The following is a 22,202-nucleotide window of genomic DNA, read 5'->3' on the forward strand; positions in this document are numbered from 1 at the left end:
CAGGTTGGTCTCTACATCATATCGGAGTGACCATATCACTCCTATCTTTAAAGAGTGATAAAAGATAGTTTTATTACACCGTTTATCTATACTGGTTGCCGCTAAGTTTCAGGGCAAAATACAAGATCTTGGTTATAACCTACAAAGTCCTAAAGAGCTTGGGCCCTGGGTATTTAAGAGAACATCTTCATCTCTATGAGTCCCACCGCCCATTGAGATCATCTGGAGAGGTTCATCTGCAGTTGCAACCGGACCGTCCGATGGCTACTCGTGGACTGGCCTTCTCCATTGTTGCCCCATGGCTTTGGTATTTAAGGGAACATCTTCACCATGAGCCCCACCAACCACTGAAATTCATCCATAGTTGCCACCTGTTCATTTGGTGGCTACACAGGGATGGGCCTTCTCTGTGGCTGCCCTGAGATTCTGGAATATGCTCGCTGCTGAAATAAGAGCCTCCCCATCTCTGACAACTTTTAAAAAGGCAGTCAAGAGTCATTTGTTCATCCAGGCTTTTAATTAGATTTACTGTTTTAATAGTTTGATGATATTTAATAGTTTTAACATTTTTTTAAAGTTTTAAATTGTTGCAATGTTTTAACCTTTTTACTTGTGGTGGTGTTGTTGTTGTTGTTGCTAAGAACATAAGAACAGCCCTGCTGGATCAGGCCCAAGGCCCATCTAGTCCAGCATCCTGTTTTGCACAGTGGCCCACCAGATGCCGCTGGAAGCCACAGGCAGGAGCCTCTGCTGTGAAGATGGATGCAAAGAACTCATTTAGCTTCTCTGAAACCTCCATATCCTCCTTAATAATCCCATTCACTCCCTCATTGTCTAAGGGTCCAACCGCCTCCCTGGCAGGTTTCCTGCTTCTGATGTATTTAAAGAAGTTTTTGTTGTTCCCTTTTAGCTAAATGTTCCTCAAACTCTCTTTTTGCCTACCTTATTGTCACCTTGCATTTCCTTTGCCATATTTTGTGTTCCTTTCTGTTCTCTTCATTTGGACAGGCCTTCCAATTTGTTGTTGTTGTTGTAGTAAACTGCCCAGAGACATGCATTTTGGGCAGTATACAGAGATGTTAAATAAACAAACAAACAAATTAATAAATTAAACTCAGATATGCATTGCTTACAACTCACTGGAAAGGTCACAGGCAGCATAATATAGCAATGTGCTGGGAGGCAAGGAAAATCCAATACCACATGCCATCAAACTTTACGCCCATTCAGCTTCTATCTCTCTTAGCCTGTGGCTTGCTTCCAGGGTTGGGAACTTCTGATTTCAAAAATTCTGGTCCTTGGGGGAGACAAAAGCAGGGTATGGTGGGTCAGCCTAAGGAAGGGCCCAGCAGGTCAGGGATGCCCCTGTTAGTTCTGATATATCAGTCCAATGCTGAGACACTATTTACCCAAGTGTTCTTTTACCAGAAAATGTTTCCTAAAAGCGGAGCTCCCTCTCCACTTTACAGACACAAGACACAGACAGTCAGAGGGTAAAAGAACCGTGGACAGAAGGCAAAAACAGAGGGGTAACAAAAAGCACAAGAGATAGTCACAGAGGACACAAACACACCCATTTTCTTTCTCACACATAAACAGGGTGGCCTTCACTTCCACTAGCTGAGGCTACTCCTCTCCCATTACTAAGAAACCTGTGGAGCTCCACTGCAGGGGCGTATCTAGGGTAGGGCAGGCAGGGCACATGCCCCGGGTGCCACTTGAAGAGGGGCGTCATTTTTTAAAATAAAATAAAAATTTAATGGCCACCACGCATACTCAAATGGCCTCTGCAAGATGCTAGTATCTGGGAAAAGTCAAATTCTCCATTTATTTTTAAAACTTATGTAATAGTGATGCTACAAAGCATAGTAGAGAATTAGACAGGCACTTCTGTTTAGTTTTCCAAGTATACCTCCACATAGTATTTGGGTATTTCATGAGCCCCAGCATACTGAAATTTGTAGTTTTCAAGCATTTTTTGGTCTGGCTACATCCACTGCTAAATAGTTTTTGAAAGATTAAAAGATTAACGAGCTTGACTTTTACTTTTCAGCTGATATTATGGTAAAGTTATCTGAAAGATGGGTGTCAGATGTTTGGAGAGGGGGCACAATTTCAGTGCTTGCCCTTGGCGCTATTTTCCCTAGATACGCCTCTGCTCCACTGCCACTTCCTGAAGCACCTAGGCTGTCAGGCTCTGCTGGAACTTTCATTGCCAAGCCCACTGCAATCATTTAACCAGGGAGAACAAACTAGGAGCCCTATGTGAGCAATATGACTAATATGTGAACAATGTGGCTAGGGATCTTGACTATTGGCACTGTATGAACTCACCCACATGACTGCCGGTCTATTTCCTCAGCCTCCATCCCAGCAGTGCCACAGCAAAGCCAGCAGCTGCTTAGGCTAATCTCAGAGTGTAGACTGATATGAAAGTCAGTGGTAGTGCCTCAGGCTGATGTTCCTCCTACCTCATATGCAATGCCCATGCTCTGATGAGTGTAACTTGGTCGTGGGCAGGCTCAGATCTCAGGCTCCAGCCACCAGGCTCCACAGTAGCCTCTGCTTTGCCAGACACTACCATGGCCACGATTTCTTCCCACAGAAGCAAGCCAGATGGGAGCTTGGAAGGCAATCTGGGCCCTACTTGGGCTCCAGCTCCTCTTGGTAAATGGCCTAGGTTAATAGCTTTTAAAAATTATGCTATATTTTACTATAGTTCTTTTCTCTGAACCAGAACGTATTACCATTCCTATCTCATTTGTACCCAGCAGACAGCGTAGCAGAATTCTTTGCTGAATGTAGGCCAAACTCACCTGTCAGATTTTGAGGACACTCTATGCATGTGCATGTGTGTTGATGTTTTTCTTGCTGCCCAAAGGAATTTAATAAGCTTGGTTTGCACTTATATTTTTCAGGAAGGTGGAGAAAACTCAGCATGAAAACAATGTGAGGCATGTTCAATTCCATTGCTCACAGCAGGGGAAAAACAATTGCCTCTTTTCCAGTTCCTTGTGTCTTGCCATATGTACAAACCATAGTCATAGTGCAATCATGCAAATCCAAAACTGTGTGGATTCAGTTTCGATCTCTTATGTTAAAAGTATATGGGCAAATGTCAGGCAAAGTTAAAAGCAACCCTAGGGCTTCCAGGCCCATAACTACATTTCTATACAATACAGAGTTCAATAAAAAGCTGCATTCCCACTATCTAAAGTTATACTATTCCTCGGCAGCTTTAAATGATTCTCTTACATTATGATTATTTTAGGAGCCATAAGTATTGCAACATAGATTCCCATTTCAGACACTGTCATGTTAAACAATATATTCTGGAGGGGGCGAAACTTGGTACAAGTATCTGCCAGTATGACTCAAAATATACATGAACCTACTTTGTATGCTGTCCTTAAGTACCCTATTATTTATTGCTAATGGAAGGCTAGGATATTTTCAGAGACCTTTCAGAACAGGTGCTATGGAGAACAAAGACTGAAATTGGTTTATTTAAACATTTGTTTATAAAGATGTTACTGGGATTAACTTTTTCCATCTTGCTATTCAAACAGGATTAAAGGGATTATCCTGAAGAATAGAGGTGCACTGCATATTATAAATACATACATTGCATTTAATTAATATGTTCAGATATAAACATAAGATATGTCAATTTTTTTCAAACCATCTATAATTACATTATGTTTCAATGATAGGGAAAAATTGGTCATTAATAAAAGGATGACTTTGAATAAAGGTACAAATCATCGGGAAAATGTATTTTGCAAGACTTTTTTTTTGTTTATAGTATTAGTATAGTGAATAACATCTGATGTGGAGTCTTAAACTTGGAAGTCCCTGTTTTCTGAGAAGAGAAAAAGAGCCCTTTAAAATAGTTTAATTACATTGTGCTAGGGCATTTTGTTGTTGATTGGCAATACAAAAAAAAGGAGGAGCCTTGTTTGTGCTATAATGGATGTTCTGAAGGACAAAACAAGTCCTCCAAGTTCGATCATCAACATGTTTTAAGCAGGGAAGCACAGTAGGAGAACTATGCAGAGTGTTGTTGACTCTTTCTGACATACGACAGCATAAATAGAGTAAAAAAAAAATCTGTATTTACCTTTTATGAAAGGCTATTTTAATGCACAATTTTCAGCTTTGGCATTATTCTTCTCTGCTTGTCTTTTGTTACATAGTGCATGGAATAAAAGAGCACTCTGTGTGGGAAGGAAAAGTCAGCATGTTTAATGAAAAAAGAATACAGAACTCAAATGAGTTCAGTGAGATAAAGCTGGGATTAAGAGAACTAGAGCAATCATAGTGCACACAATATCACTCATGTATTTAATTATGATGCCTTTGATAGTGTGTCCTTAAATCTAATTCCTTATGCAACTACACACATCTTTTGCAAATTTAGGATGTGTGTATAAACGAAAATAATCTCATGTGGGATATTCAGCTGGCAGCTTTTAAACATGCAAACATGAATGTGAACCTAAAAATCTATTTCAAGGTGCTACAACATTAATTTCTTGAATTTTGCTCCCACTAGTGTTTATGGCAGCAAAAATAATAGGAGCATTTTATACCATATTGCAGACTGCTGCTCATTTTTGAACAACTGTTCATTGATTAACTGATCTCTATGGTATGTTGAAAGCTTAACAATCGATGTACTTAGGCAGGTAACACTGGATACTGTTGAGGATGTTTTAAGCTGGAAAATAGGGCATGGCACTACTGACTGTTAATTGCCCCAATATAATATCTTTCATTTTTTGTTCATTACCCATACTAGGGATGTGCGGTTCGGTTCGGATCCGGACCGGTTCGTCCGAACCGGTCCGGATCCGGCGGCTCGATCCCGGACCGAATCGGGCCCTCCCGGGGACCGAGCCGGACCGAATTCGAGCCGGTTCGGTACCGAACCGGCTCGGGTTTCCCGAACCGGTTCGGGAACGAAATTGAGTCTCTGGAGTGTCTCTTTAAAGTTCCAAGTGTGTCCTCCATTTTGTGTCTCCTTCCCGAAACTTTTGCTCCTCCTTGCATCCATTTTGTGATGCTATTTCCAGGCATTGTATTGGCTGCGCTATTGATCCTTGATTGGCCAGAATGAGTCCTTTGGTCTGGTAGGCTGCTTGGCTGTTGCACTGTTGAGAGCTGGCACCCTGTTGGCCGTGGGGGGAGTGCAAAGGTGGGGGCTCCCAAAGGAGGGAATTTCAAACCTATATAAACCCAAGCCTCTTCTCTGGAAACTTCTCTTGGCTGCAGTTGTGGGATCATCTCTGAGACCTGCTTGCCCTTTGCTGGCTGCTCTGGTGTCTCTGTGAGTCCTGACTGTGTCCTGTGTCTCTCTGTGTGTGCTCTGTCTAATCCTTTGTCCACCAGCCCTTTGTGACTCTCTGTGTGTCTCCTCTCTCTGTCTGTCTCTTCTCTTGCCTGTATACTGTGTGTTACTTCACTTTACTTTCTTCTTAATTTCCCCCAATTTTCCCTGTTCCTTGTCTGTCTGCTTTTCTCCCCCCCCTCCCCCCCCTTTCCCTTCTCATCCTTTGGGCCTACCCTCCCCCTCCCCCACTCCCACCCACTGCATCCTCATTGCTTTAAATCTTCTTCCATTAATTATTGCTCTTTGTCCTGCCTTGTTGTTGTCCAACTTTTTGATTTTCACATTGCATTCCATTGGTTTCAGTTATATATTGCTTGCTGGTTTTGCTTAAATTGTACCATTTTGTTTGTTTCTGCTGACTGCTGCTGCCCTGCGAGTTGGTTCCCTGAATCCCTCCCCCCCACCCCCAGAGGATTCTGTTGTTGTTTCTTGTTGTCCCATATAATCAGTTTTGGTTCCCTGCTCCAAACTTGCCCCTCCAAGTCCAACCACACCCCACCCCAACCCCACCCCATCCAGCCTTCTCCCAAGTTTGCTGCTGCCAAACCGAGTCCAGTTTTCTTTGCTTGGTTCCACTTATTCATTTGCTATTATTAATTTGCAGCAATTGTGGTTTCATTGTCTCTGTTCACTTAGTGGCCCCCCTCAGAGTCTGTGTTTGGTTCCCCCTCCCCACACCCCCACCCCCAAGTTTTTTCTGCTGGTTATAGTCTTTCTTTTAATTTTTTTTTTAAACTTCTGGCTTGTGTTCTCTTGATATATATTGCTTTATATATTTTGCTACCCTCCTCCTCCTCCTCCCCCCCCTGCCTGCCCCCCCACCCTCCCTCCTCCCAGACCCTACCCTAGCCCAGGCCCAGCTCCTCCCCCAACCACCCCATCCAGCCTAATCGCTGCTGCTGCCCGAGTTGTTCCAGTTTCTCCTTTGCTGTTTGTTGTTGCCCCCTCCCCTTCCCCCCAACACCCCTCTGCCACACACTAGCCCCCAACCACACACACCCTCTCTGCTCCCCCCACCCCACCTCTTTTTCTCCTTGCCCCTGACTCTCTCCACTCACCCCAGGCCCCCTGCCACACACTAGCCCCCAACCACACACACCCTCTCTGCTCCCCCCACCCCACCTCTTTTCCTCCTTGCCCCTGACTCTCTCCACTTACCCCAGGCCCCCTGCCACACACTAGCCCCAACCACACACACCCTCTCTGCTCCCCCCACCCCACCTCTTTTTCTCCTTGCCCCCGACTCTCTCCACTTACCCCAGGCCCCCTGCCACACACTAGCCCCCAACCACACACAGCCTCTCTGCTCCCCCCACCCCACCTCTTTTCCTCCTTGCCCCTGACTCTCTCCACTTACCCCAGGCCCCCTGCCACACACTAGCCCCAACCACACACACCCTCTCTGCTCCCCCCACCCCACCTCTTTTTCTCCTTGCCCCCGACTCTCTCCACTTACCCCAGGCCCCCTGCCACACACTAGCCCCCAACCACACACAGCCTCTCTGCTCCCCCCACCCCACCTCTTTTCCTCCTTGCCCCCGACTCTCTCCACTTACCCCAGGCCCCCTGCCACACACTAGCCCCCAACCACACACAGCCTCTCTGCTCCCCCCACCCCACCTCTTTTCCTCCTTGCCCCCGACTCTCTCCACTTACCCCAGGCCCCCTGCCACACACTAGCCCCCAACCACACACACCCTCTCTGCTCCCCCCACCCCACCTCTTTTTCTCCTTGCCCCCGACTCTCTCCACTTACCCCAGGCCCCCTGCCACACACTAGCCCCCAACCACACACAGCCTCTCTGCTCCCCCCACCCCACCTCTTTTCCTCCTTGCCCCCGACTCTCTCCACTTACCCCAGGCCCCCTGCCACACACTAGCCCCAACCACACACACCCTCTCTGCTCCCCCCACCCCACCTCTTTTTCTCCTTGCCCCCGACTCTCTCCACTTACCCCAGGCCCCCTGCCACACACTAGCCCCAACCACACACACCCTCTCTGCTCCCCCCACCCCACCTCTTTTCCTCCTTGCCCCCGACTCTCTCCACTTACCCCAGGCCCCCTGCCACACACTAGCCCCCAACCACACACACCCTCTCTGCTCCCCCCACCTCTTTGGACCGCTGCTACTGCTGTGTCCTCCCCCCACACCTGAATCCCCCCTCCCTGCTGCGCTGCGCTTCTCCTCTCTCCTCTTTCTCTCTATCATCTCTCTTTCTCCTCTCGCTCTCTTTCTTTTCTCTCTCTCTCCTCTCTTTCTCTTTGTCCCTGCCCCCCCTCTCTTTTCTCTCTCTCTTAGTCTTTTCTCTCTCTGCTCCCCTTCACTTTCCACCTCCTCTCCCACAGCTGCAGCCGCACACAGTAGCCTACCCACCTGGCGGCTGCCATCGGTTTTTTTTTTCTTTTTATAGTTTTTGGTTGATTTTGTCTCTGCTTGGGGGTGAGTTGAGCGACACAAATAGTGTTGTCTCCTCACTTCTGCCCCTCCATCGTTGTTGAACTACCCCGGTTGCCTGTGTGCCTCGTGCGGCCGCCCTGCTGTGTCTCAGCCCAGGGTGGCTGGCTGGCGGCGGCGAATCCGTGACCAGCAGTGAGTGGCAGGAGAAGGACCGGAAGAAGAGGGGTTAGTGCGTGTGCGATTGTGCACCTTTTGTTGCCCCTTTCTCTCCCTAGCTGGCGGTTTTAAATAGGGACACCCCTATTCTGAAATGCATTTGGGTGTGGGGAGGAGGGAGGGAACCTTGGAGAGGAGATGTACTGTTGTAAAACTTGTGTCTTCATGCCCATGCCCAGTAAAGAAATTGCTGCTGTGTGTTGCGTTGCATTGCATGCGTCTTGCAGGTGGTTTTTGAACAGGTGCCTTCCAGAGTGCTTCCTTGCCTCTGGGGCAGTCTGAGTGGGGTCCAGGGTTCTGATGCGATGCTGCCACTACATGCTGGGCCCATGCCATGCCAGAGTGCTTCCTTGCCTCTGGGGCAGTCTGAGTGGGGTCCTGGCTGGGCTCTGATGCTGCCACTACATGCTGGGCCAATACACACGTATGATGATGATCATGATGTTCAATCCATGAGGCTGCCATCAAGTGTTTGCTGCTGCTTGCTTGCCATGGCATTGGGCAGGCAGAGTCACAGAGTGGGTGGGTTCAACCTCTGTGTTGGTGTGACTGGGTTCTGGTTTTGGTTGTGTGCAATTTAGAGTCACTAAATAGGCTGCATTGAGTTTGATGCTCCCCCCACAGGAGCATTACTTGAGAACCACCCCCCAGAACCCACACTTTGTGTTCCAGTTCACTAAATAAGGGTTTCCTCCTTTGATCTGCAGGTTCCCAAGCGTTGACTGCATCCCTCCCCCACCCCCGGTAGGTGCTGTGCCCTCCCCCCATCCACTCTCCCCCCCAAAAAAAGCTAAAAACTTGCCACCCACACCACAACTACTCCACCCAACTGCCCGTGCCACCCTCCCACACCGGGGTTCCACCCTTTAACCCCCTATTTTTCTAAAAAAAACCCCTCCCAGACCCATCTCCCCAATTGGCTTGGTGGTTGACTCCCAAATTCAAAAAGGACACCCTCCCCCTCATTTCGATTGGCTTCCCCCCCCATATCAAAAAGTCTTCCTTTCCCCCCAATTGGCTTCCTTTTTTGAAAACAAACTTCCCCCCCGCCGCCTCCAAATCAGCTGCCTTTTTTTTGGCCCCTAAGCCCCTCCAAATTATTTTTTTGACCCTGTCTGGCCTTCCTCCTAAAGTCTCCCTCCTTCTGACCTAGCAGCATGTCTGAGCGCCGTGTGGCGGGCAGGGCTCGCTCAAGGCTGGCAGGCAGAGGTGGGAGAGGCCAGGTGCGGGGTGCGCCTGCGGCACGGGGAGGGAGAGGACGCGGGGAGCCTGAGGACACCCCAGTTCTCCCCATTGGAGAATTCTTTGCTCCAGCCCCATCTTTGGTGCGCAGGATTCAGTTCCCCACGCCTGCTGCCGCCAATCGCGGCAGAGGCAGAGGCACCGTTAGGGCTGTGGCGGGTCCCTCCTCGCCGGCGGCACCAGGTGCTGCTGAGCTACCGCCAGTTGTTGAGGTGGAGGAGACTGTGGAGTTGGAAGAGCAGGTAGAGGGCGGTGAGGACCGTGCGGCTGGCAGCGATGCAGCCAGGTTCTCCCTCCCTCTGGGGCCCCTTCCCCCTATCCTTTCGCCGCTCAGTGGGGCCCCCCCTCGTGAAGCCCGACACTCTGGTGGGGAGCGGTCTGGCGAGGTGGTGGAGGAGAGGCCTGCCTCTCCGATGCCAGTTGAGCCGGGCCCTTCCTCCGCTGTGGAGGGCGGAAGGGGCGGGTTGGGTGGCAGCAGTGGGCAGGCAGCGGCGGCCGCCCCCCCCCCTAGGACTGCAGCCACCCTGCGAGAAACGGCCTAGGACGGCGCCCAGGGCGCAGGAGGCCAAGGGCAGTGGTGCATGGGTGCATTTTGAGGTCCCTCAAGATGCCCCATTCCACGCCCGCTGTGTCCACTGCAGGATGCTTGTCAGCCGTGGAAGGGACCCTGTGCACCTGGGTACGACGCCTATGTGGAGACACCTAGAGCGTCACCACCCAGGTCTCAGGGGACAGGCTGGCAGCGCTAGTGCGCCTTGTGCATCTGCCACTAGGGCGGGCAGCGGCAGTGTGCCAGCCAGCAGGCAGGCTACACTGCCCGTCCAGCGGTGGACGCAGTCCTCGGGCAGCCAGCGTATTGTTCGCGTGGACCATCATCACCTCACCCGCCTCATAGGGGAGATGATTTCCACCGATGACCAGCCGTTTCAGGTGGTCGAGAACAACGGCTTCCGCCGTATTCTCCAATACCTGGCTCCCGAATACGTCATCCCCTCAAGGACGACGTTCAGCCGGAACGTGGTCCCCTCCCTGTACCGCCGGTGCAGGGAGCTCGTGTCGGCCGAGCTGCGTGCAGCTCCGGCCGGGACAAGCGTGCATTTCACGACTGACCTCTGGACCAGTGTCAGTGGGATGCACGCTTCTTTCCTGGCCCTCACTGCCCACTGGTGGGGACCGGAGAGTGAGGGGACCTCCGCGGGCGATGCTTCCGGGTCCGGCGCGGCTCCCGATGCACTACGGCACAGGTGGGCCGTCCTGCACGTGGAGACGATGGACACGAGGCACACCGCGGAGGAGGTGGCGGCCGTACTCGACCGCCAGATAGAGGAGTGGATTGGCGGGTGTCCACACCTCTCCCGCGGCTTCATTGTCACCGACAATGGAGCCAACGTTACCGCCGCTGTCGAGACAGTCATGGACTGTGTGAACATACGGTGTATGGCACACACGCTCCATCTGACCGTCAGGGACGCCCTTGGCCTTAAGGAGCTGAGGGCGTCCCAGGAGAAGGGGGCCCGCCCCATCGCAGGTGCTGTTGCTGCCACGGCCACGCTTGTGGATAAGTCCCGCAAGCTGGCCGCCCACTTCCACCGCAGCGAGAAGTCCAGGAGACTGCTTCGCCAGAAGCAGGATGACCTTGGCCTTCCTCGCCATCTCATCCCTACGGATGTGGAGACGCGGTGGAACTCCACCTTCCTCCTGTTCCAGCGCCTGTTGGAGCAGGAGAGAGCCCTTGTCGCCCTGGCGAGGGACGAGTCCTTGGATGTCTGCGACTTCTCGAACGCAGAGTGGAAGCAGATGTCCGAGGCGGTGTCGGCACTCGAGCCCTTCCAGCTTGCCACGAAGGGCTTGTGTGGCGACACCACTCCCTTGAGCCAGGCGCTGCCCACAGCTGTTGGTCTCGAGAAGCTGATGGGTGGACTCCATATCTCTCTGACCACGCCAGAGGGTCGTGCTCTGGCTGGGAGGCTGAGGTCTGGGGTTGACAAGCGGCTCGTTGATGTGCTGGGAGACAGGGAGGAGTATGTCCTCGCTTGTCTCTGTCACCCAGCCCTCAAGGGCAATGCCGTGAGTGCCGACGACTTGCCCAGGTGGAAGGGCATCCTGGTCGAGAAGGTTAGGGAGGAGGAGGCCGCTAGGGCCCGCAGAGACCAGGGTGTTGGTAGTGGTGCGGGGGCAGCCCTCGCGGCCCAACCCGCACCCAGCAGCAGCATGGGTGGCCAGCCGGCGTCAGCTTCCCCTTCCCCTCCCTCTTCCCAGTCCAGCAGCGCGGCATCCCAGGCGGCGCCATCGCAGCAGCCATTTGCTACCGACTCGAGATCCGCCCAGTGGTTTCAGCGGTTCTGCTATGGCGCCATGCCTGGTATGCGGGAGGCTCGACCTGCCAGGCCCCCCTCCAGTGCTGAGCAATGCGTTGCGCAGTACTTGGAGGAGCCTGTGGAGGGAGACGGCGTGGACTGCGCACAGTTCTGGGCGAGCCGCCGCCAAGTCTGGCCGGACCTGGCGGTGGTGGCTGTGCGCCTCCTCTCCTGCCCCCCAACCAGTGTCCAGAGCGAGCGGGTGTTTTCACGTGCCGGGGACGTGGTGACACCCTCTCGCTCCCGCTTGGACCCTGGTCTGGTGGAGCAGCTGGTCTTCCTTAAGGTGAACCTCCCCCTGTTGGGCTACCCCAAGCTGCAGTTTGAGACGGGCGAGTGATTACCGTGGGTTGCCCCATGGTTGGTCACCTGCCTGGCTCGAACTCTGTGCTTATCCCTACCCTCCCCCCTTCCACCTCTAGCTGAGCTGACGTGACAGATGCTGAGCCGTGCCAGCCAGTCGCAGCGTGTAGTGTGCCCACACAGAGATGCAGTTGTAGTAGTAGTTGTAGTGCTGCGACTGGCCAGATGTTTACAATGCCCACGCCCACCTAAAAAGAAACCCAATGCTGACCAGCACAGGCCCTTTATCTATCCACCTGTCAGCATTTGGGGACCTGGCGTGGGCACGGCACACACCCCCAAAGTAGCACAGCCCACGGAGTACTAGACTTAGCGGCAGCGGCGGGTATACGTTCAAAAATGCAGTGTAGATATGTAAATACTGTATGTAAATAAACATGTAAATAATTTTTTCTTTAAAAACCCCATGTCAAAATCAAGCCTCAAAATTATGCAAAAGAAAGAAAAAAAGGTGACAAAGGGAGAACAAAATGATGAATGCCAAATGAATTGATTTTATTGAAAATGTCACCAGAAATCATGTGTGGGGGGCTTGGTTTACATGGAGAAGATGATTGGGTGATTTTTTGAAATGAAACGAATGAATTATTATCATCTTATGTTCATCTTGATTGTGGTCACTGTTGATGTTGGCTGATGGCAAAAAACCCAAAACCATCAGAATAGCAATGAACTGGCTGCCAACACAACATATTGATTGATAACTGTGCAGGGGGGGAATTGGGTCTGTGTGTGTGTGTGTGGTGCAGGCTCAGTCTGTCTCTTCCTGTTGTGTGTCTGTCTGTCTGTCTGTCTGTCTGTGTGAATGGATGCCTAGCACTGTCTCTGTGTGTGGATGCTTTCTGTGTGTAGTGTGGTGTGTGTCTGTCTACATGTTTTTTTTCCTCCCCCCCATGCCTCCCTCCATCCTTCCCCTCTCATCCTCTCCCCTTCCTCTTCACCACCTTCCATCCTCCCTCCCTTCCAGCCCACCACCGCCTCACCTGCCCCCAACCCCGGTCTGGCAGATGATGAGAGTCTGGTCTCTCCCACCGAAGCACACACGTGAGCACGTGTGTGCACAAATATGTGGCTGACCAACTCTGAGCCGGACCCTCCCCCCTTCAATCCCCTCTACATCCCTCTCCCCCTCCCCTTTCCTCCCCCCTGCCTCCCAGCCTCCCTCCCTGCCTCCCTCCCCCCTCCTAGCTAGCAGCGCACACATACACACACAAAACACCTGTGGTGGCAAACACCACCAGCACACATGCGCTCACACTGGTGCCACCACCTCTGCCTTGGGCCTCTGTGTCCTTGAGCAGATATGTGGTGGTGGACCAGAGAAGCATTTCTTTCCAGCAAGGCAAAAGGCATGCACTCACTGCACACACACACACACACACACGAAGAGGTGAAGACGAGAAGAGGCAACTTCTAGAACCAGCAGCAGCAGGTGAGTGTCGTGTAATTGTGTTGCTTCCCAAGGCCACTGCCCATGCTCAATGCTCAGTCTGCTGAAACTAAAGAACTAGCTACAATCACCCTTCCTCACATGCAGCTCAGCTCAGCTCAGCTCAGCTGCACAGCACACTGACTAACTAGACACTACAGCTGGTGGTAGAAAAAACAGAAGTCTAGATTCTAGAAGATGTCCTGGTGGATTTTAAACTTTCAAATCTGTGCTAGGATTGCCTCGCCCGCCTCCTCCTCCTCCTCCTCCTCCTCCTCCTCCTGCCTGTAATTGTGCCCTCTCCCCTTGCAGTTGCGCCGTCGTGATGGGTTGGTGATGTGCGTGCGCCGTCTACTTGTTAGCTCTCTCCTCCTCATGTTGGCTGGGCTTGCCAGGCACTGGCTGGCAGCAGCTGTTGGCTGTGTGCTAGGCTCAGGCTGTGGCGCGCGTGACTGGACTGGGAATGTTATTGTAGCGGCAACACTGGTTGTGGTGGTAGCAGTAGTAGCTGTTGTTGTTGCTGGGCTGGTGGCTGCTGGCCTGTGCTGACTCTGCGCACTTGGTCTGGTCTGGTCTGGTCATTGGGATGCAGATGTAGGGTGTGTGTGCATCATCCATGGGGAGCATCAGAGCAGAGCAGAGCAGGTTGGCTGGCTTCTGTCTGTCGGGCCTAGTCAGTGGCAGGCACTGAGTGAGGCGGTGGTTCCTTTGGGCATCACGTCACCCATCATGCAGAGCGGCAGGTCTGCTGCTCTGCTGCTCCGCCTCCTGCTTCTTCTCTGTGTGTGCTGCTCTTGTGCTTAGTGTGCTGCTCCGCTGCTGCTGCTGTGCTGGCAGGCAGCACAGCAGTGGCCTTTTTGTTAGATCAGAGAGTGGGTGTTGTCTCTCTGAGTGTCCTCCTCTTACTTGCTTGGATAGGAGTGGTGGTAGTAGGTAGGCATTAAGATGGACTGACTAGGTGTTACGTGTTAGGGCGCCCAGAGAGAGGGGCCAAAAAGATGGGGTGGCAATTGTTGGGTTGCTCCTAGTATTATTGGTGAATTTCTGAAGAAATTTTTTTTTCCCATTGGCTAGAATGGGGGTTCGGGGCTGCCCCAGACCCGCCTCTGTGGGGTGGCAGCACCGCCAAAGTGGGTCCGGGGCCATGGCAAAAATGCCCTCAGTCCCTCCCAGCAATCCCCGTAGAGATAGGAGTGATGGTTCTGTTGTTTTTCTGAGGTGTTCTGAGTGAGTGTGGATTCTGTGATAGCAAATGAGAGTGGATTCATGGTGTCTCATTGGAAATCTCATAAGCTATCATAGAATCTACACTCAGAATACCTCAGAAAAACAACAGAACCATCACTCCTATCTCTACGGGGATTGCTGGGAGGGACTGAGGGCATTTTTGCCATGGCCCCGGACCCACTTTGGGGGTGCTGCCACCCCACAGAGGTGGGTCTGGGGCAGCCCCGAACCCCCATTCTAGCCAATGGGGAAAAAAATTTTCTTCAGAAATTCACCAATAATACTAGGAGCCACCAATTGCCTTGGGATTTTTGGGGTGGAGGACACCCATGGGTGGCTACCACCCACCCCAGCTTTTTTGCCCCTAAGGGCTCCACATTGTGAGTTATGGGCAAAAATTTATTTTTTGAAAAAAATTTGTAAAAAATCAGAGGAAGGTCCAATCGACTTGAAATTTGGGTGGCAGGTAGAACACAATGTCCCCTTCAAAACCAGCCACTTTTTGTGATCCGAACCAGTTCGGTTCGGATCCGAACCGGTTCGAAACCGAACCGGACCGGGGGGGTGGTCTGGCAAAACCAAAACCGAACCACCCCGGTCCGGTCCGGACCCGGTTCGGACCCGAACCGAACCGGGAGAACCGGTTTTATGCACATCCCTAACCCATACAAATATATTCTTATAATGGAAACAGAGAGGAAGTGAGAGTGAAATAACTGTGTTGAAAACATGTTTGCCATACCAAAAAAGAGCCCCATAGATCCCATCTTAGGGGGTTACAAAAATTAGTTTATGACAGTTTATTCATATTTGAGGCAGATCATGTAGAATGAACGGTCTTCCAGAAAAGTAATTCTCATGTAATTAGAATTATGTATTTATGAACAACTAATCCTAGCTTTAAATATTTCCATTTTGTAATTCATATTTTTTGACTGGTGGCTGATATACAGAATGATGAAACAAAGATGGTTGAGCACTGCACCGCCCATGCTGCTGTATGCGCTTAGAACATTGCCAGAGATGCTGTGGAATACAACTGTTCCCCTGCAACTTAAAATTGTGTAAGCCCAGTTGCGCAACACAATCTCCATTGGAAATTAGAAGTGTGCATGAATGACTTCTGCAGGCATGGGAGGGGTGGAGAGCTGTTCCCTTAAGAAGCAGGCAAGCAGGTCCTTACTTACTCCACTGCTGCCCCGCCATTTTTCTAGGCATGACACTCTGTCAAAGGCAGCGTCTGAGCTGTTCCCTGCAGCCTGTGCTTCTGGCATCAGCATGCAGGCTGCAGAGAACAGTGCCGCAGACTCCGCAACCTTTGCTAGAGTGAGCACCATGCCTGGAAAAGTGGCAAGGCAGCAGCAGAGCAGGTAAGACCTCTTACCTGCTTCTTAAGGGAACCACTCCCTGCCCCACCGCACCAGTTTGGCTGCGGGCCTCTGAGCCAGTTTGGTGCTTCCCAAGAGGCTCATGCTCATCCCTATTGGAAATAACAGAGGTAGTGTTGCACAACTATACTTGTACCATTTTAAATCACCATGGAACAGACCTGCAACCATTTTAGGTATACACAGCAGCCACGTGGGTAGTGCTCAACCACTTATATTTCACTGCATTGTTTTGTTTTGTTTTAAGCTACTCATCCTGCTCCTAAGCTTAGATTACTAATATTAATTCTCTGCACATTTACGATTTGAAGTGCCATTTACTGAGTGATTCTAGAGCCAGGCTGCTGAATAGGTAATCTCTAGTGGTGAAGGAAGTCAAAATACCAGTTAGGCAACCAGTGATGTGGATTTTTTAAATGAAACAATCAAGCCATGAAGACATCAACTGATGGAATATTCCTAAGGTTTCTTGAAACATCCCTAGCACTGAGGTCATGTATTGACTATTGTATGAGGGCAATATCATAAGCCTCAGTGCCAGCATTGTCCTCATTGCAAGAAAACATACTGCTTTAGGGTTGTATCTAGGTGACTGCACAACTCATATCATATAAATAATTCCAGCAGCTGCCTATTAGACCTGAAGGCTGACCTGAAATAGGTAGAGGACTAGGTTATAAAATGAAATATAGGAGAACCCCATTATACACAGAATCACTACTCACAGTTCTGCGTATCCGTGGGGAGTCTCATTGACACCCTTTTTCAGTTCTCGCGGATATGAAGGGGTTAAAACCCATGTATCAGTGTTTCCTAGAGAGCCGGAAGTGACAGCAGAGTTAACTTCTGGCCTCCATTTTGTTTCACAGAGCTCAGGACTGGAGGAGGCAGGAGGAGCCATTATGTGGCTCATTTTTTTATTTTTTTTTAAACTTTCGTCTTTTTTTGCAGTTTTCGGGGGCATTTCAATCTTTGGAAGGCATTCCTAGGCATACTGGGGACCCAAGGAACACACCACAGTGTATTTTGGGTCCTTTGGGGCCATTTTTAATTGTTGGGGGGGGCATTTTGCCACTTTAAAAAAATTCCCTCCATCCTAGAACCTAATCCCCCTTTCTCCAGAACTGTAATACTTTGTTACTCACAGTTCCATTACTCACAACAGTAGGCGAGGAACTGAATCCCCGTGAGTAATGAGGTTCTCCTATATGAGTTTGTATTGCTAATCCTCTGAACTCAGGGACTTTTAATGGAGTTATGATCATACTCCTTTTTCAAGAAAATGTCCTATATTTTGTTTTATTTAAATATTTGTATCCCACAAAACACTAATTGAGCAAAGAGGCACTTTTCAAAAGTGGTGATTCTCTTTATTTGGAAGGGGGAGAGCAATTAGAATGGAATACTAATATCATTAAGAAATATTCCTAAACCAATAGAATGCAATATTCAGAATGCCAAGCAGAACTAAGTATCTCCAGGATGAGTTTTCCAACCCTCCTGAGAGACCTTGTCTGAAAATAAAATTTCAAAAAGTTTCCAAAGGAAAGGTGGGCCTGCTTGCTTGCTTGCTTGTTTATTTATTTGATTTCTATACCGCCCTTCCAAAAATGGCTCAGGGAGGTTTACACAGAGAAAGAACAAACAAATAAGATGGATCCCTGTCCCCAAAGGGCTCACAATCTAAAAAGAAACTAGATACCAGTAACAATAACTGGAGGTACTGTGCTGGGGGTGGATAGAGCCAGTTACTCTCCCCCTGCTAAATAAAGAGAAACACCAGGTTAAAAGGTACCTCTTTACCATAAAGTAGTGCCTGATTATGTCACATGGTTGCCAGATACTGTCTGACAAAAAAAATTGCCTCCTCATCTCCTCCAAGGTCAGTTGAAAGAGGTGGAATTTCATGCCAGCACTGTACACTCAAATGTGAATGGAGGTGAGGAGGGGAAATGCAACCAAGGCAGCCAGTCTGTGTAGACAATACTGAGCTACATGGAAGAATGGGCTGAGTCAGAATAAGGTAGCTGCCTGTGCACCATGAGGCTGAGTGAAGTGGGCTATTTCGGGTGGCAGACTGTGGGCCAGTTCTCAAGGGCAGCTTACCCAGCATCCTGCCCGCCAATGACTTGCAGAGGATGTGAAATGGCATCACGCAGCTTTCCTCATTCCCTTCGTTCCTTTGCTATAAACAAGAGGATGAGATTTGATAAAAGGGAATATTTTAATGGGGGAAAGCAGAAAGGGAGTAGATGCCTAGTGGTGCTTTGCTTCAGGCAGCAAAATGTCATGGGCTGGAACTTGAGGGAAGGAACATAGAACATAAGGACAGCCCTGCTGGATCAGGCTCAAGGCCAATCAAGTCCAGCATCCTGTTTCATACAGTGGCCCACCAAATGCCTCTAGGAAGCCCACAGGCAGGAGCTGAGGACATGTCATCTCTCCTACTGTTGCTCCCCTGCAACTGGTATTTAGAGGCATCCTGCTTCTGAGGCTGGAGGTGGCCTATGACCCTCAGACTAGTAGCCATTGATAGACCTGTGTCCATGAATATATCTAAACCTCTCCTAAAGCCATCTAGGCTCCTGGCAGTACCACATCCTGGGGCAGAGAATTTCACAGGTTGATTATGCATTGTGTGAAAATGTATTGGCTTTTGTTGGTCCTAAATTTCTTGGCAACCCGTTTAATTGGATGACCCGTGGTTCTAATAAGAACATAAGAACAGCCCTGCTGGATCAGGCCCAAGGGCCATCTAGTCCAGCATCCTGTTTCGCACAGTGGCCCACCAGATGCAACTGGAAGCCACAGGCAGGAGTTGAGGGTGTGCCCTCTCTCCTGCTGTTACTCCTCTGCAACTGGTACTCAGAGGCATCCTGCCTTGGAGGCTGGAGGTGGCCTGTAGCCCTCCGATTAGTAGCCATTGATAGACCTCTACTCCATGAAGTTATCCAAACCCCTCTTAAAGCCATCCAGTTTGTTGGCTGTCACCACATCCTTGTGCAGAGAGTCCCACAAGTGGATCACACATTGTGTGAAACAATACTTCCGTTTGTTGGTCCTAGAGCTCCTGGCAATCAATTTCATGGAGTGACCCCTGGTTCTAGTGTTGTGTGAGAGGGAAAAGAATTTCTCTCTCTCCACTTTCTCCACACCATGCATGATTTTATAGACCTCTATCATGTCTCCCCACAATCGTCTTTTTTCTAAACTAAAAATCCCCAGGTGTTGTAGTCTTGCCTCATAAGAAAGGTGCTCTAGGCCCCTGATCATTTTGGTTGCCCTCTTCTGCAACTGGGCAAAGAGGCACCTTTTACCATGGTGATTCTCTTTATTTAGCAGGGGGAGAGTAACTGGCCCTATCCACCCCCAGCATAGTACTTCCAGTGACTGTTGCTGGTGTGTGTCTTATGTTTCTTTTTAGAATGTGAGCCCTTTGGGGACAGGGAGCCATCTTATTTGTCTTTTATCTCTCTTTGTAAACTGCCCTGAGCCATTTTTGGAAGGGTGGTATAGAAATCAAATTATTATTATTATTATTATTATTATTATTATTATTATTATTATTAATAATAATAATAATAAACAAGGTAGTGAGGCAACACTACAACAAGGTAGTGAGGCACTACCTTGTTGTACAACAACAAGTACCTTGTACTACAACAAGGTAGTACCTTGTACTACAACAAGGTAGTGAGGCACTACCTTGGCGTGGTTGTGGGGCTTGCGTGCTCTGATGAAGGTGAGAGCTATGCCAGAGGTCCAACCATACTGGACAGGTCTCACCAGAGGAGCCAGACAAAGAGTACCGCTCCCATCAACAATATGGTGAGACATAACTTTAATAAATCTATACCAGATCGGTCGTCGCCCGGGTCAACAAGGACCGTGCCAGATGCTATAGTCCCTGGACATCTGGTGGCAAGTGGGCAACAGGACTCAGGATCTTCAGTTGAGCAACCAGGGCTGGAGACAGCAAAGTTACTGGAAGAAACGTCGCTTAACCGAAAAAAAATATGAAAAATGCCAACAAGGAAATAATGATCTGCTATTACAAGTCTAGTCCAACTAGAAGAGGTTATTTAAAAAGAATGTACCAAATTTGGAAAGAGAAGCATCCAGACACAGAAATAACAGAACAAAGGCTAGCAGACCAGAGAAGATTCATAATAAGAAATAAAGTATTCACAGGAGTTGAGCTGGAAGAACTGCAAAGAGCAACACAGCCTCAAGATATGGATGAAGAATTATCACCAATTGAAGAAGTTGCTCAGGCGCAGGTGGAGGAGGTGTTGGAAATCGAGGATGCCACTGTTGCTGAACTGTTTCAAAATCAAAACCAGGCAACCTCCCCTTTGACTTCACCTCAAAAACCCAAATGCCGTTTAACAGAAAAGCAACAAGAACTAAAGCAAAAAATAACTGAGCACATGAACCAAACAACCACCAGGGTTCGACTTGCAGCTCTAAAAACAGTAGCCAAAAAACAACTTGCTCAGGCATTAAAAGATGTCAATGCTGCACTTCCAGAAATAACAACCAATAATTTGCAAGAAACAAACCAACTAATATACAGTGCAGCAACAATAACAACACAAGAGCTCGGATATAAGATCAGTGGACCTGTCAAAAAAGAAAGCAGTACATCACCTAAATGGAAGATTCGATTAGAAAATAAAATCTCCAGGTTAGATCAGATGCTAGTAAATTGAAAGATATGAAAGACAAGAAGCTGAAGAATGAAAACACCAAACATTATCTGATCCAAAAATACCACCTAGATTCAAGGAAAATTAGAGAAGTCCTGGAAATAATAAAGCAGCAAATAACAGCAGTGTCAAAGAAGATTAGCAGATATGAAGCCAGAATTACACAACACAGGCAGAATCTCCAATTCCAGTCGAATAAGAGACGTTTCTACCAAAGCACAGAAGGAGAAACTGCAAGAAACCTAGAAACACCAAATAAAGAAGAAACAGTGCAATTCTGGCGGGAATTATGGGACAATCCAATAGATTATAATAAAAAAGCAGGCTGGATGAAAGAGGTCAAAAAATGTAACCAACAAATGCAAGATCTAATAATAACACCAGAATTAATAAGTGAAAGAGCAAAGAAAATTTAAAATTGGACTGCTCCAGGTGACGATGAACTGCATGGCTTCAGGCTTAAACACCTAACAAGCCTTCATAAACAACTATCAAAACAGTTCAATCACATTATGAAAGGCGGTGATATTGAACAATGGCTAACAACTGGGAAAACTCATCTCATCATGAAAGACCCAGCAAAAGGTGCAGTTCCAAGTAATTGTAGACCGATAACCTGCCTGCCAACCATGTTCAAATCATTAACTGGAATAATAGCAGATGAAGTGATGCAACACTTATTAACTAAGAAACAGCTTCCAGTTGAACAGAAAGGAAATTGCCCGAACACCAGAGGCACAAAAGACCAGCTGCTGATTGACAAAATGACTTTAGAAAATTGCAAGAGAAAAAACCCCAATCTAAGTGTTGCATGGATTGACTACAAGAAAGCCTTCGATTCATTGCCTCACACATGGATACTAAAATGTTTAGAAACAACTGGTGTCAGCAAAAACATTCAGATATTTATTTAAAAAGCAATGAGCATGTGGAGTACACAGTTAACAATCAATGGCGAGGCACTTGGACAGGTTAGCATTAGAAGAGGCATTTTCCAAGGGGACTCACTATCCCCTCTGTTGTTTGTAATCGCCATGACCCCACTTTCACAAATACTAAACAAAACAGGCCTTGGATGCCAAACATCTAAAACATCAAGTAAAATCAACCATCTGCTGTACATGGATGATCTGAAGTTGTATGGAAAGTCCCAGTCAGAAATCGAATCACTGCTAAACACTGTCCGTATATTCAGTAGTGATATAGCAATGGAGTTTGGACTAGACAAGTGTGCTGCATTAATAATGAAAAGAGGAAAAATAACAAAAACAGAAGGAATAGAACTGCTCAATGGAAGCAAGATCAAGAACCTGGAAGAGAAAGAACCTTACAAATACTTGGGCATTCTCCAGGCTGATAACATTGCACACACTGAAGTTAAAGGAAAAATTGGAAGTGAATACATCAGGAGAGTCAGAAAAATCCTCAAGTCCAAACTCAATGGCGGGAACACCATACAAGCCATAAACACCTGGGCTA

The 22,202-nt window shown here is 48.8% G+C and overlaps 1 long non-coding RNA gene across 1 annotated transcript; it reads right to left on the reverse strand.

Annotated features, from left to right (window-relative positions):
* Positions 1–1,186: 1,186 nt before the first annotated feature.
* LOC128337628 (uncharacterized) lies at positions 1,187–16,865 on the reverse strand. Its single transcript, XR_008312337.1, has 3 exons — positions 16,740–16,865; positions 4,121–4,217; positions 1,187–1,297 (listed from the first exon to the last, which is right to left on the reverse strand). It is a non-coding gene; the product is annotated as an uncharacterized LOC128337628 (long non-coding RNA).
* Between the last annotated feature and the right edge of the window lie 5,337 nt (positions 16,866–22,202).

Source organism: Hemicordylus capensis, chromosome 1 (assembly GCF_027244095.1).
Source record: "Hemicordylus capensis ecotype Gifberg chromosome 1, rHemCap1.1.pri, whole genome shotgun sequence".
In the NCBI taxonomy this organism is placed as follows: Eukaryota; Metazoa; Chordata; class Lepidosauria; order Squamata; family Cordylidae; genus Hemicordylus; species Hemicordylus capensis.